Genomic DNA, 14,033 nt, shown 5'->3' with positions numbered 1-14,033 from the left:
CTCATGGTTTCTACTTGTCCAACTGAGGAGCTGGAGGTGTCACAGGCCTTGCCCTCCCGCTCTGGGTGCTGCCCACACAGCCTCCCACTCATGCGTGGGGCAGGGACGAAAAAAGAAATGTCATGCTGAAACCAGTGACAGCCACCTGAGGCTTCATTATATCACTCTCTGTATCTGTACTAGTTTGAAAATCTCCATTATAAAGAGCTTTTTTTTTTAAAGGCTCCAACAGAACCTTAAGGAAAAAAATTCAAAAGAGAAACAGTTAAAAATAGGAGTATTCATGAGAGATATTTTAAGTTCATTTGAAGAAAATAATTCCTTATGTGGTGATGGGAAGAAAAATAAAATAGCTACATCTCATTTACTATAAAGAATAAATGCTACATAAGTTCCTTATAAATAAGCGTCAAATTCAGCCATAAAATAATAAATGCAAAATACATTTCTTTAGTTCCAAATGTTAAATATTTAGAAAAGATGGTATTTGTAACAAACCCAATTTGACCCTTTCAGTGCTAAAACAAATATATTTGATTCTAAAAATGTCACTAGGCCTCCCAACAAACAATCTAGAGCCAGACTTGAAGGTTGTTTTGTTTGTTTGTTTGTTTGTTTTAAAACCACTATTGTGTTACTCTCTGATCAGGACTCAAAAGCAGTAGTTCAGAGAAGCTCTCGGATGTTAAGTGCTTTTCAAAGAAAATAAACACCAACAGAATTCTGAAGCACAAATTAAAAGCCTTATCAAGTTTATGGTGCATAGAAATAACCTTACTGGAGTGTTAACACTTTCATATTCATGATGGCATTGGATTTTAACAATCAACAAGTAAGATTGACTGTGCAGGTTTTTTCCTATTTTGCATGGGTGGGGGAGGAAACAGAAGCTAAGTTGGGTTGCCATGGTTACAAAGGTGGGTGTGTGTGGGGGTGGGGGGGGTTGGTTTTTGTTTTCCCCTGAAGTCAGCCCTGGGACCAAAATCTACTTCAAGTTCTCCACAAGGACCACTCTCCCCCTGACAGTAAGTCACTCCCCAGCCCTCCTAAGATTACCATCCCCTGTGACAGCCCTTGCTGCTCCCCTGGGGTCCCGTGTATCAATGGTGGATCTCCACTTTCTCCTTCACCTTCAAACTCTCCCTCCCAGTGGCTCCAGGTGCAAGCTTCTCCTTCCCTTCTCTGCCAATATTCTGAAAAGGTTCTGCTCCTGGTCATGCCCTTTTATATGCCCGGACCTTTCCAATTCCCTTCATCCTCTAGAATCTTCAGTCCTCAGCCTCTCCTGGCTTCCCAGAGCACCTAACACTGCTGACCACCACCCTTGCTTCCCCCTCCCCCCAACCTCAAATTCAAGACCACCCAACCTGGATTATCTTCCTGGTTCTCTTGCATCTTGGCAGCTTTGCTCCTGGCCCCATGCCCCAAAACTGGTGCTCTCCACAGTTCTGGGCTTAAGCCTATATTGCTGGGTCTTCCCTTGCTCCTGTCCCCTGGACCCTCTGAGACACCGCTAGAGCCTCCAATGTCCTAAATGTTAAAAAGCTCCCCCATGTACCTATATCTGTAGCTCACCCCCTTCACATTCCCTATACTGGTTTTATCTCTCACTCTCTTTCAAATATATCACATATTCACACTTTAATCCTGTACTATCCCTGGCCTGGTTTGGGCCCTCAGATTTCCCCCAGAAATACTGATGAAGTGACCGAATTCAACAAGTAGCAAGCACGTATTTTAACTGAGTAGTATTTAAAACAGACAAATAATGGGGTGCCCAAATGGCTCAGCTGGTTGAGCGTCCGACTTTGGCTCAGGTCATGATCTTGCAGGTCACGAGTTCAAGCCCCACATCGGGCTCACTGCCATCAGTACAGAGCCCACTTCGGATTCTCTGTCCCTCTATCTCCGCCCCTCCTCTGCTTATGCTCTCTCTCTCAAAAATAAATAAAAACATTTTTAAAAAATTAATTAATTAACAGAGAGCCAAGAATAAAGTTATGTGGTCAATTACCATAAGGTTGATAGGAACTTACACAAATATAAAGGACAGTACAGATAAGAATAAGGACAGTCAGAGAAAACCTCTCTTCTCAGCGAGAAGGTAGCAGGAGTGGGGCATGATAATTCCAGAAAGAGAGAACAGCCAGTGTAAATGCCAGAGGCAGGATAGCACAGAGGCCAGTGTCACTGCAGTAAACTGAACCAACACCCTGGTAGGTAACAGAAGAACTTTGGCTTTATTCTGAGGGGCAGTAGGAGCTACTGTGTCAAGAAGCATATAAAGTAATTTCAATTGTAAAGATTCCTCCACCTTCTTTCAGAGAATACACTGTTGTAGGGCAACTGGAAAAAAGGTTCCCCATCAGGAGGCTGTAAAATGATCCAGGCCCATAATCACACCTGCCTTGCATCCATCTCATCTTCCTACATGCAAGCTTGACCCTGAGATGTCACCACATCCTCTCCACAAGAACTTTCCATGGCTCCCATGACCTCCATTAGCTATCAAGTGCCACTTCTTTGCATGGTCACTGAGCTTGCACCGTGTCCTATTACCCTTTCCTAAACACCCGGACCTCTAAACCCATGAAATCACCTGCTGTTTCCCTGACACACTACCACAGGCCTGAAATACCTTTGCTCTCCTTTCTCTGCCCTCTGAAAAGTTATTAACTCATCGCTGAAGGCTAAGTTCAAATACCACTTCCTCAGGAAGCCTTTCTTGGCTACCTCCAAAACTGCACATTGCTTGCACCTCTACAAGAGCATTCTTTCATGGGTTCCAGGTTAGAGGTGTCACAGACGGCTAACTCGAGGGCAAGAACTGTGCCTGGACCATCTAGGAATACACATGGGGCCAAGCACAGTGCTAGGCATACACTAAGTGCTCAGTTAATGCATGCTGATCAAGTGAATAAAATGCTCATCTGATTACACATCATCTTGAGGTCTTAGGGGGAGGGGGTCCCAAGGACAGATTTTGGCTCTCAGCTGCTGTAATATGGAGGACAGGGGACCTGATGGGAGTGTTGGGGGACTGCATGCCTAGCACTCCTGACAATGGTACGGCCACAAGTAGGGACCAGGCTGGGTATGGATTTGAACTCAAGCCTTCAAAGCCTCCTGCCCTCTCAGTCAGGTCTAGGCAGGCCACACAATCTGTTTTAAATTTGCCTAAAGTATCAGCAATGTGTTTTTCATAAGCCCCGTCCAGAAGTGTACAGATACAAGAAAAGAACCTAGAAGGATCCAAACCAAGTTAACAGTCGTTACAGTGTTAAGAGATGGTGGCATTAATTTTATTTGCCTTTACCTGACCTTGATTTTTCTCCCTAAATAAACATCATAAGGAAAAAGTCTTTTAGAAAGAATGCCAGAGTACCACCCAAGTTACATTTAAAGTATGTCTCCAAAAATAGAAAGTATCCAAAAAGCCCACCAAAACACTGAGAACAGGAGACCACTGAATATATAATGCCACTTACCAGGAGGATTATAGAAGCTGAAAATGTTTTGAATGGTTTGTCTGAGCACGCGATCATCTGAGCATAACAACTGGTCCTGTGCTTTCACTTCTGAAACAATTATTTCACAAAATATAAAGCAGTAAACATTGTTCTGGATATCCCGGCCACTTACTATTGCCTCTTATCTAAACTCTTCCATAGACTTCATAATCAAGTGTAAACTCTTCCTTGCACCACAGCTCATTCCACGCAGGTGATCGCAAGTGACTGATCAGCTCTACATTTCAATGACTGTCATTTCATGACTTACAGAGGAAATGTCAATTAAAAATAATAGGAGATCAATTACTAAGACATAATACGTCTTATTTAAGCTGAAAGCTACATCAACAAAATATTAAATCAACAAAGACTTGGCTTCTAACTTCCAGTAAAAGATCAACATAACTTTTATAATGAAACGGCATATTAAAACAAGAAAGATATAGTTGCTTTAGTTATCATCCCTTGAAAGAAATAAAAGGGTGACAAGGAAAGTGTATGTCAAACACAGTGCTAGATACTGTAAGTGTATGATCACATGAGTCTTCTTAGTAAATCTGAGAGCTTTATCTTCCGCCTTTCACAAATGAAACACACAGAGAGGTTAAGTAACTTAGTTACAGGAATCACAGTCACACAGTGGCAGAAATGCAACTCAAAACCAGGTCTGTTTCACAAAAGACTCGACTGTATGACTCTGTAATTCCACTTATATTAAGTTCAAGAACAGGCAAAATCAATCTCTATGAAAGGAGTCACATCTAAGATGATATGAAAGTTAGAATAACGGTTCCCTCTAGCGGGTGGATACAGACTAGAAAGGGGCACAGGCACCTTCTGGGGCACTGAAAATGTTTACTTCTTGAGCGAGGTGGTGGACACACATTCAGGAACAGCACATAGTATTAGGGCACTTTACACTTTACTGTATGCTATCTCTCAAGTTAAAAACAATTTTTAAAAATCCTCATCTGACTCTAAGTTCATACTCTTAACCACTAAACCACCACAGAGCCACTGACAGACCCGGCCACACTCTAGAATTGATTTCCTCAGATAATCTTTTTTTTTTTTTTTTTTTTTTTTAAATATTCTGGTGAGCAATGTACATCCTAATCACATCAGAGTAAAGCCACTGGAACAATAAACCTGCTTTTAAATGCCACAGAATGAAAAGTAGAAAGTATCAATTTCCTGGCTACTAGGAATTTCCCCTCTGTAGCCACATCAGAATACAATGTTCACAGATGCACAGAAAATTCGTAACCAAGTTATCTATGGAAATACCTAAAGCTAAAATTACACAAAATATTTCAAGACATGTTATAACTTTATCAATAATGCTAACTCTCAAAAGAAATTTGAATTTTGTTACAAAAATTAAGGCAGGCAGGCCAAAGCTGATGGGCAAAGAACATAAAGCTCACAGTAGGGGCCACACATAAGAAGTGCAAAATCTCAGCTTAGTGTTCTAACACACAGAAAACTGGTCCATACAATTAACTTTTTCCAGCAGTAAAGTTACTGTACCACATATGCCCTAATAACAAATTCTCCATTAAGTAAGTACAAGTTCTTCCCACTGAAGTTCTGTTCAGACTAGCAAAGCCTCATCACCGCTAGGTGATGATGAAATCATTACATCAATTCTCTCAAAGTCTTATACCACACACAGATACATCTTATTCAAACAGTAATTGCCTCTCCAGAGAGAGGAATTTATTCATCCTACAATTTGGACATATCTTTGGCAAGCACCTAGTAACAGTTATCCCACCTTATCGGGAAGTGGGGTGGGGGCAGGAGACAGCTGTATCTTACACACCTGTTGGGTATATGTGCTGTGGTCTTACTGGGTACTTTCAATTGTGTCAGCCAGGAAACCTAACTTTCAAATTGCCACAGCCCAATTTAATTCATATTTTACCATTCTGTATACACTAAAATTGCCAGGCAATTGACTGAAATGATTTTACTTCTCCCTGATCATTTGCATATAAGACCAAAAGGCCTTTAGGAGAATTTTTCACGACTGGTACCTTATACACCACGAGTGGACATGTTGCAATAGATTATATAACCGAATATTATCCCAGATGCAAGAATCTTAATGTTTATAAATGTATACATTGGCATTTATTAATTTTTAAACTCTTTAACAAACTGTTCAACAAACGGTCAAAAAAACTAAGTAAAGTTAATATTGTAGCTATTAAGTAAGTTAGAAAGAATTAAAAGCCCTGACCCAGTATGTTAAGAACAGAGTATGCTTCAGCACATTCACAGCACTGGTCAGGATCCTTAAATTATTGTTTAAAAAGAAACAAAACAAAACAAACAAACACAAAAACATTACCAGAAAACATTAAAACTTTTCAAAGTTTCTCTAAGAAACAATGGATTCATCTTTTCTCTTATTCCAGCATCAGCTGAAAAAGCCCCACACGTTTCTATCCACAACATCTTGGCTTTATACCAACAATGCATCATGTAAAGCAGAATGATCCATTTTTTTTACATTCTTATTCATTTCCTAATATAAGTCCTTTTTTCCCAATGTACCTCTAAAAAAAGGCACACATTTGGACAAATTGTATAGTGAAAAATCAACCATGAATTATCAGTTCCATTTTCCTACTTTAGCAAAACTGTAGTATCTTAGAATCAGAAAAATATAAATTGTGTTTTTTTAAATAAGGAACTCTTCAAAACTACAAACCATTACTCAGCTATCCATCAGCAACCCCTCAAAAATCATAACTTTTACAAGCATATGTTTATTTTCATCAAAAGATTACTTCATTCCCTGGACTTTAAAAGCTTTATCTCCATCTGCCAAATTTGGCTGATTTCAGTCAGACAAATCTAAATGGTTCCCAGTTACTGTGTCTGGTAAGGGGAAGTTGATGCCTAACGGAACTTCTATATTGATTACACAATGACCACCACTTATTAAGTGCTCAACTCCCATAATGCAGAGCCAGGACTTCGGTAAACATTATCTTATCTGTCCTAAAAAACAGTCTGGTGGAGCAGGTGTTACCATCCCCAAAACCAGTTATGGAAAATAAGGCTGGGATGATCAAACCTGCCCTAGGTCACTGAACAGTATGTCGCAGAATCAAGACCAGTGAACAGAGAGGGTGGGAACTTGAACTGTTCTGGAGAATTAGGTCTTGCATCATACACATGTCCTCTGCACAAAAACTAAATGAAGAGCAGTGAGCCCCTGCTGTTGGGATATGGCCATAAGGGAAAAGAGTATTTCAAATTGAAAAGTTTCAACATTCTAATTTCAAACATTAGATCCAAAGATAAAGGCATTGGTAAAGGCTGCGCAGAGCAGAAAGCTTTACTTGTAGAGAGTTCTATAGGGTTCTGCACTTCCCTCGTCTTAAAATCTAATCTGATTTTAAGAGCACAGGGACTCTAACACTCTCCCAAGTTCCACCAGGCTTAATAACCTCTATTCAAACGAAAGAGAAGTGAGAACTAGAGCAGTGGGAAGAAGTGACCGCCCAACCCTGTCTGTCCTCCCACCGGGGTCAGCTGTCAGAGCCGCATGGGTGCGACCAGCAGACAGCTGGGCTCCAGAGCCCTTCGACTGGGCTAGGCTCGGGTCTCCCCTACTTCCCAGTCCCAATCCTGACTCCGTTGGCCACCTCCCGAGCCAAAATACACCGGAAGAGTTTGTTATAACAAGTAGACACCCATATTCACCAACTGGTTTAGCAATCTGAAATCTACATCAAGGCTCCAACAGGGAGGGGCAGGAGAATATGGTATAATTGTCCTAAACTATCTTTCTACGAAGTTGGGAAGGTTCACGAGGCCATGAGGGTAGAGAAGCAAAGACAAACATACCATCTCTCCGTTTTAAGGAGGAGAGGGAGCCTCCTCGCCCTGATTTAAAATGTATTATTTTCAGAGGTAGGCTTCCACGCCGTGACACGTGTGGGGAGATAATGGGTTCTGGGGCTCCCCTGCCCTAAGTGCAAAATACCGTACTCTGGAAATTAAGGTGACTTGGTTTTATTGCCTCCAGAAGAGTCCGCCTGCCGTCCCGGGACAGCCTCCAGGACCCCCGCCCGCGGCCTCATTGGGGTCCCACCCCGCGCCCCGACTCCCACCCTTCCAACGAGGGGTTTCGCAAGGACCTGCCTTACACGCTCCCGGCAGCACCCACCCATCCCCCTCCCCAGGTCTCAGGCAAGCAGCCTGGTTAATCATTCAACGCGGGCGGCGTGAAACATTTTTTTAGAGGTCAAAGCGAAAGGTTCTCCCTAAGTTTCACAGAAACCAGCCTTTGGGGACCCGGAGGTGGCAGCGGCAGGCAGATGGGGGCGGGGAGCGGCTGCTGGCGGCTATTTGGCTCACAAAACACCTGATCTCCCCATGCGGCACCCGAGACCAGCGCAATGAGAGGGTGGGGTGAGGGTTGCGAGAGCGAAATCACGCACAGCCCCCTATCCAAAACGCCTGTGGAAGCCAGGTGAGGACGCGGGCCCCAGATGCCGCTTCGCAATGCCTGCATCACCCAGCACGGGCTCCCCCGGAAGTTGGGGTGCAGCGAGGAGGGGGGAATGTCCCCCGGCCCGTGGGGGTGGGGGTGGAATAGGGCAAGAGACTCAAAAGACACGCTGCTGCTGGTTTTGTTATCCTCCTCCTCTAGGGTAAGAAAGGTGGAGGAAACGGGGGACGCCTAAATGCGGCGGGAGCCACCCAGGAATGGTTTCCTCCTATGGGGCGCCGGCACGAAGCCGGAACCGGCGAGGATCTGGATTGGGAGGGAGAGGGGTCAGTGCGGAGCAGTGGGGAGCCGGGAGCAGAGATGGAAAGGAAGCGGAGAGGGCTTGGGGAGGTGGTGGGGGAAGGGAAGGGCGGGGGGGTGGGGGGGGCACACCCGCCCGGCCGTACCTTGTCCGGGAGCAGCTCCTGCTCAGCGGGGCGGGGGCGGGAGATCCCGGCCACATCCACGTCCCGGCCGCTCGGCGCGGCTCAGCCCGGCGACCGCCGCCGCTCACGCTCCATGCGTTGCACCGCGACGGGCGGCCCAGTGGTGTCGGCGGCGGGGAAGTCACCGGCACGGCTCGGCTCCAGCACTTGTTGCAGCCACTGCCACCGCGCCTCTCACTCTCGGCTCCGGCTCCAGGCGCCGCCACCGCCTCTGGGCGCCCCGTCCGGCCCCGCCTTCGCCCCGCCCCACGCGCCAATCAGGCCCGGCACCGCCCCTCACGTCACCGCCCAGCCCGGCCCGCCGCCCAGCGCCCCAAGTTTGGGGAAGGCCGTGCGCCAATCTGTCTGCGAGTTGGCGCCGGAGAATCGCCCAGTCTCGTGCTTCTCCTCACTTCCGGGGACCATCTGGGACCTCCAGGTCTACACGTGGGCAGTAAAGGGTTAAGCCGGGGGAAGGGAACCCCAGGAAGTAGACTCCCTCGGAAAAACACGGCAGTTTGACCGTATCCCCAAACCCGGTCTAGCCTAAATCCCTCCAACTGCAGGTTGCCCCTCTTGCGGTACGTCTGATGTTGGGGGACTAAGCACATGGCCAGAGGAGCACTCCAGTGACCTTAAATGGCCAGAACCAGTTTGTAACTGCGCCTAGACAGGACCACAGCCGCCGTTCCGGTGTTTGGGTGCGTGCGCCCCCGCAAAACCCGGGGTTCCACTGAGTAAGGGGGAACCAGGGCCAGAATGGGACTTGACCATTGCTCTCTGCCCACGTGCCCATTACCCGCCGCCACCTCTCGGATACCCAAATGACGCCCTAGAGCCCAAGGCCTACAGTGATGCCCTACTTGGCATTGCCGCCCGATCTTCGGGTTTATGAGGCCGCCCACTAATTGGTGAGGGGGAAGTTTTAGTTCTCCTTGCGGTGTCTTGCAGAGAATTTCCTCGAGGTTCCACGCGAGTCTTCAAAGCCAGAAATAAGGTGTCCAGACGCTGCGCCTCCAACTCGCACCGCGGCCGAGAGGGGCTGGGCGGACGCCTGGGAACTGCTTAAATGGCTGAACTCTGACGCTCACACCTTTGGCTCCCCGCTGCGGGGTGAGGATTTGGGGCCGACGACACACCGGCCGAAACACCTGGAACCATAGACGCATCCTCCCAGCCCAGCGCCCCCGCTGGCTCGCCAGAGCACTGCATTTTAAGGCGAGTCCCAGCCGCTGTGAACACAAATTTGGGGAGCCCCAGGTAAGCCCTGCGCGACCGCGTGGGGAGGTTGCCCAGGTCTGGAAGGCCCAGCGCAGCCAGCTCACCCCGCGCGTACTCGCCGGGAGGCAAACCTGGCGGCAGGCACACTTCAGAGAACCTCCCTCTCTTGGTCCTTATCTCTTCAGGAGGAAAAAGGTCTCCTTTACATAGCCAGGCTGAACAATTAAGGACACTACACCCTGAAATATTTGCATTTTTCGGAAGGCTTTCTGAGGCGGAATTAGCCGAAGGGGAAGGAATTGCAAATGTAGGAATTCAGGCACCTGTGAGCTCAGCCCACTTGAGTGTGGACCCTAACTCTTCTCCAAGCTCAGAGTAGAAGAACACTTTGCTGCTGTATGCACGGAGCCACGTGGGTGCACTCTTCTAGAAACAGGAATTCAGAGCCAGATCTGGGAAAGTTTTTATTTTCAGCCTTCAGACCTTTTTGCTTTTATGCTGATCACATGGTTCTCTTAAGACTGAGACATAAAAGTCCAAGAAACAAGTTGGATTTTTGTATATTAATAGAAAAACAAGAAGGATGCACACCGACTGCTAACCACGGTTACCCCAAGTGTGGGATTGGAGTGTGGGAAGCGGGAGATGAATTTTATACCCTTACTGACTTTGAATTTTGTATTTTTCCAGTGGTATTAACTCTCTTAATTTAGAAAGCTAATAAAACATTTTTAAAGAAATATAGGGATTAGAAATTCCTAAAAAAATTTTTTTTCACATGTATTCATTTTTGAGAGACAGAGTGTGATTGAGGGAGGAGCAGAGAGAGAGGGAGACAGAATCCGAAGCAGGCTCCAGGCTCTGAGCTGTCAGCACATAGCCCCACACAGGGTTTGAACTCACACGTGGGGAGATCAAGACCTGAGCTGAATTCGGACGCTTAACTGACTGAGCCACCCAGGTGCCCTTAGAGATTAGAAATTCTTTAAAAGTACATAAAGTATAAGTTAATAGACAAACAAAGCCTATGTCTTTCATTCTGCATCAAAATAATTAATCCTGAGTCCATGTTCCTTGGTTTAAATAAAGATATCTCTATGCTGCCTTTCTGATTAACTACTGTGATAGGACCAGACTGACATCTGAAGATTTTTCTGTGCCATCAGATTGATATATTGTTTCTAAGCACATAAGGGCATTCTCTCCATCCTGCTATTAATTAATGCAGTTGGGAGTATATCTATAACAGTTAACATTGTTCCTTGGGGAGAATTACTCAATGCTGAATTCCATACCCACTTGGCGGTAGTCTTTACACTTGGGTTGGGTCCTGGGTCCATCATCCATAGGTAAAGATGTATTATTTATTTATTTAACAAATATGTGTTGACCACCTACTAGGTGCATGGCACAGTGCACAGTGCCGGGCACTGGAGTGGTGAGTGTGGTAAAACACTTCCCTCTCGGAGCTCACAGTCTAGCTGGAGAGAGAGTTTAACAATGAAGTGCATTATTGGGGTGCCTGGGTGGCCTAGTCGGTTAAGCATCCAGCTCCTGATTTCAGCTCATGGCACTATTTCACAATTTCTGAGTTCGAGACCCACATCAGGCTCTGCACTGACAGCATGGATCCTGCTTGGGATTCTCTGCCTCCTTCTCTGTCCCTCTCCCCCACTCACGAGCTCTGTCTCCCTCGAAATAAATGAATTAACATTTTAAAAAACACAATCACATGCGCTATCAATTATATAATTGCAATTGTGATATGGGCCAAGGAAGCTCAAGGTGGTGTGACCATTTGGGGAGTCCAAGAGGAGGTGACATTTGAGTTGAGCTCTGAAGAGCGAGCAGGCAGAGAGGAGAATGGAACAGAACTCCTGGCTGGTTTAGACTACAAAGGGAATGTGGTTGAGGGAGAAGTTGGAGAGGTAGGCAGGGGCTTGATTTTGTAGGGCCTAGACTACCATTTTCAGTAAGATCACTCTGACCACAATGTGAAGAAGGAATAGGGAAGAGGGAGAAAGGGGGTTGAGGGACAGGAGGCTGTTGCCAAAATATAAATGAAAGGGGCTGTTTAAGTGGTAAAGCAAATGGAGAGAAGTAGATACCAACAAAACTTGGTGATTGCTTAACTAGGGAGGACTCAAAGAATACTCCCAGTTCTCTGCTTCTTCAACCAGATGGCCAGTGATGCTATTTTCTCAGTTGGGGGGCCTTCAGGGAAAAGGATTGAGAAAACCTTCCCAAAGTTCACATTTGATCAAGGTGGGTCTGAGGTGCCTGTGAGACATCCAAGTAGAGATGTTGAGCAGGTGGTTGTTGTAGTATCTGATATTCTGAGGAGAGGCTGGAGCCAAAGTAATAAGTGTAGAAGTGGTAATAAAGCCAGGAGAATGAGGTGGTCTCCTAAGAGAATAGAGAGTTTAACCAGAAGAATGCCTAGGACTGAGCCCTGAGGAACTCTTAGGTAAAAGCTGGACTGGGGTGGGGGAGGGGCCTTGGTGTCTTCGTTAAGCATCCAACTTTGGCTCAGGTCATAATCTTACTGTAAGTTTGAGCCCCACACTGGGCGCTGTGTTGGCAGATCAGAGCCTGGAGCCTGCTTCAGATGCTGTGTCCCCCCATCCCTCTCTGCCCCTCCCCCACTTGCACACATGCACACGCAAACATTAAAAAAAATTTTTTTTTCAGCTGGCCCAAGGCAAACTATCCTGCAGATGAAGTGGAAGAGCAGCCAGATAAGCAGGAAGAAAACTAGGAGCTTGAGGAGGTGGGGTCCCAGAGCCCAGGGAAAGAACATGTTATAAGAAGGCAGTAGTCAGCAGCCCTCAAAATGACTGAGAGACCAAGGGATATGAGGACTAAATAATATCCACTGGATTGACTGGCCTTGGTATCATTGGGACATTCATGGAGCAGTGACTGGCCTTGGTATCATTGGGACATTCATGGAGCAGTGACTGGCAAAGAGATAGACTGGAGTGGATTGAGGAGTGAGTGAGAGGTGAAGAAATGAAGACAGGCACTTACTTCATGCAAGCAGAAAGGGTTAAAGAGTCAGAGAGAAATAGATGTTGAGGATTGTTATGTCAGCAGTGGGTTTACGATAGAATAACTTGAGTGTGTTTAAATGCAGATGGGGAGGATCCTATAGAGAAGAGGAAGATGAGGTATAGCAGTGAAAGGACAGTGGACAGCAAAGGTTCCTATGACCATGGGAGAGGATGGAACCAGTGTATGGATGGAAAAGGCTGACCTCATGCAGGAGGCTACCTCCACTATTGTAACAGGAGCCAGCAGGTTTGGTGTGGGACATTGAATCTTTCCACACCATGACTTTCTATTGCTCTGGAACATACAGGAGGCTGGGGGTGAGGCAAGGATAGCTGAGAGATTCTGAAGAGAGTGGAGAAGGTGTGACAGAGTCATTGCAGAAGGCGGGAAGGTTGAGATGACCAGAGAAATGGCCATATGGTACGACAACATGGCAACCCACTTGAGGTTGGTGGTGTGAACTTATAAGGTACCCTTGGGCCCTCCTATGTGATTTCCTCCGGCAGAGCTCAGCTGTCTACTCAGGTGCAGGCTCAGGTGAGGAAATCACTAGGGCAGGGGAGCAAATTCCTTTTGCCAAGGAATTGAGAAGTGGCAAAAGTGGGGTTGACATGATGAATGATAAGAGAGAAAGGACAGAAGTCAATGGGCTGGAGGGGTCAAAGGAGGCAACGTTTAGTCATGTTGGAAGAAGAGGAGGTTGGGTCTCGCAATCTGGATGCCAACGTTAGTGGTTTGGGAGGTAGAGAGGTTTAAGGTCATGACAAAATCATGATAAAATAGGCGAAAGTAGAGGTGAGAGTCACTGGAGAATATGAGGCCAAGGGATTGAGAGGCAGGGTACTGGATAGGTCATCTGCGTGAACAGTGAAGCCAACCTGGAAGATGTGGGCAGGAACTGAAGTCAAGGTCCTAGTGTGAAGGTCATGGAGCTAGGAGCTAAAGCCTCAAGAAAGTGAGATAGAGGGAGTGACCAGGAGGTCAGAAGATAGGAAAACCAGAAAGGAAGAGGGAATATAGGTAGGCAGCAGTCTCCTCAGAGGAACAAGAGCGTTTGCAAGAGGTGGAGGAGACATGATCAGAAAGGACTGACACCACTCTGGTGGGACACTCAGGTGAAAGAGTGAGCAGCTCCATCTACTAGAACTTCAGGGGAAGCAAAGGGGATTTCATTCTGAGTAGAGCTTAAGAATGGATGTGCGGATGGAGAGATGGATGAACCGACCTTCAACTCAGTTTGCTTATTGAAGTCTGCAATCTCAGAGGACTGTATAAAAAGATTTGGAGTGTGGGAGTGAGTAGAGGTGGGAG

General features: G+C 46.3%; 1 protein-coding gene across 4 annotated transcripts in view; it reads right to left on the bottom strand.

The window, feature by feature from the left end:
* Nucleotides 1-14,033, bottom strand: part of B3GNT2 (UDP-GlcNAc:betaGal beta-1,3-N-acetylglucosaminyltransferase 2) — a 197,195-nt gene that overhangs the window by 19,840 nt on the left and 163,322 nt on the right. For 2 of the 4 annotated variants that reach the window (XM_019432340.2, XM_019432257.2), the window contains exon 1: nt 8,430-8,647. The exons of 1 other annotated variant lie outside the window; for it this stretch is intronic. The gene's annotated coding sequence lies outside the window, so the exon portion shown is untranslated. Of the gene's footprint in view, nt 1-3,488; nt 3,579-8,429; nt 8,648-14,033 lie in introns of those variants that run through there. One more of the 4 variants, XM_019432433.2, reaches the window with a different exon arrangement.

The sequence above is a fragment of the Panthera pardus genome, unplaced genomic scaffold (genome assembly GCF_024362965.1).
Source record: "Panthera pardus isolate Hobbes unplaced genomic scaffold, ASM2436296v1 HiC_scaffold_25, whole genome shotgun sequence".
Taxonomy (NCBI): Eukaryota; Metazoa; Chordata; class Mammalia; order Carnivora; family Felidae; genus Panthera; species Panthera pardus.
Note: the sequence above shows the minus strand (reverse complement) of the source record. Positions and strands in the feature narration are given on the sequence as shown.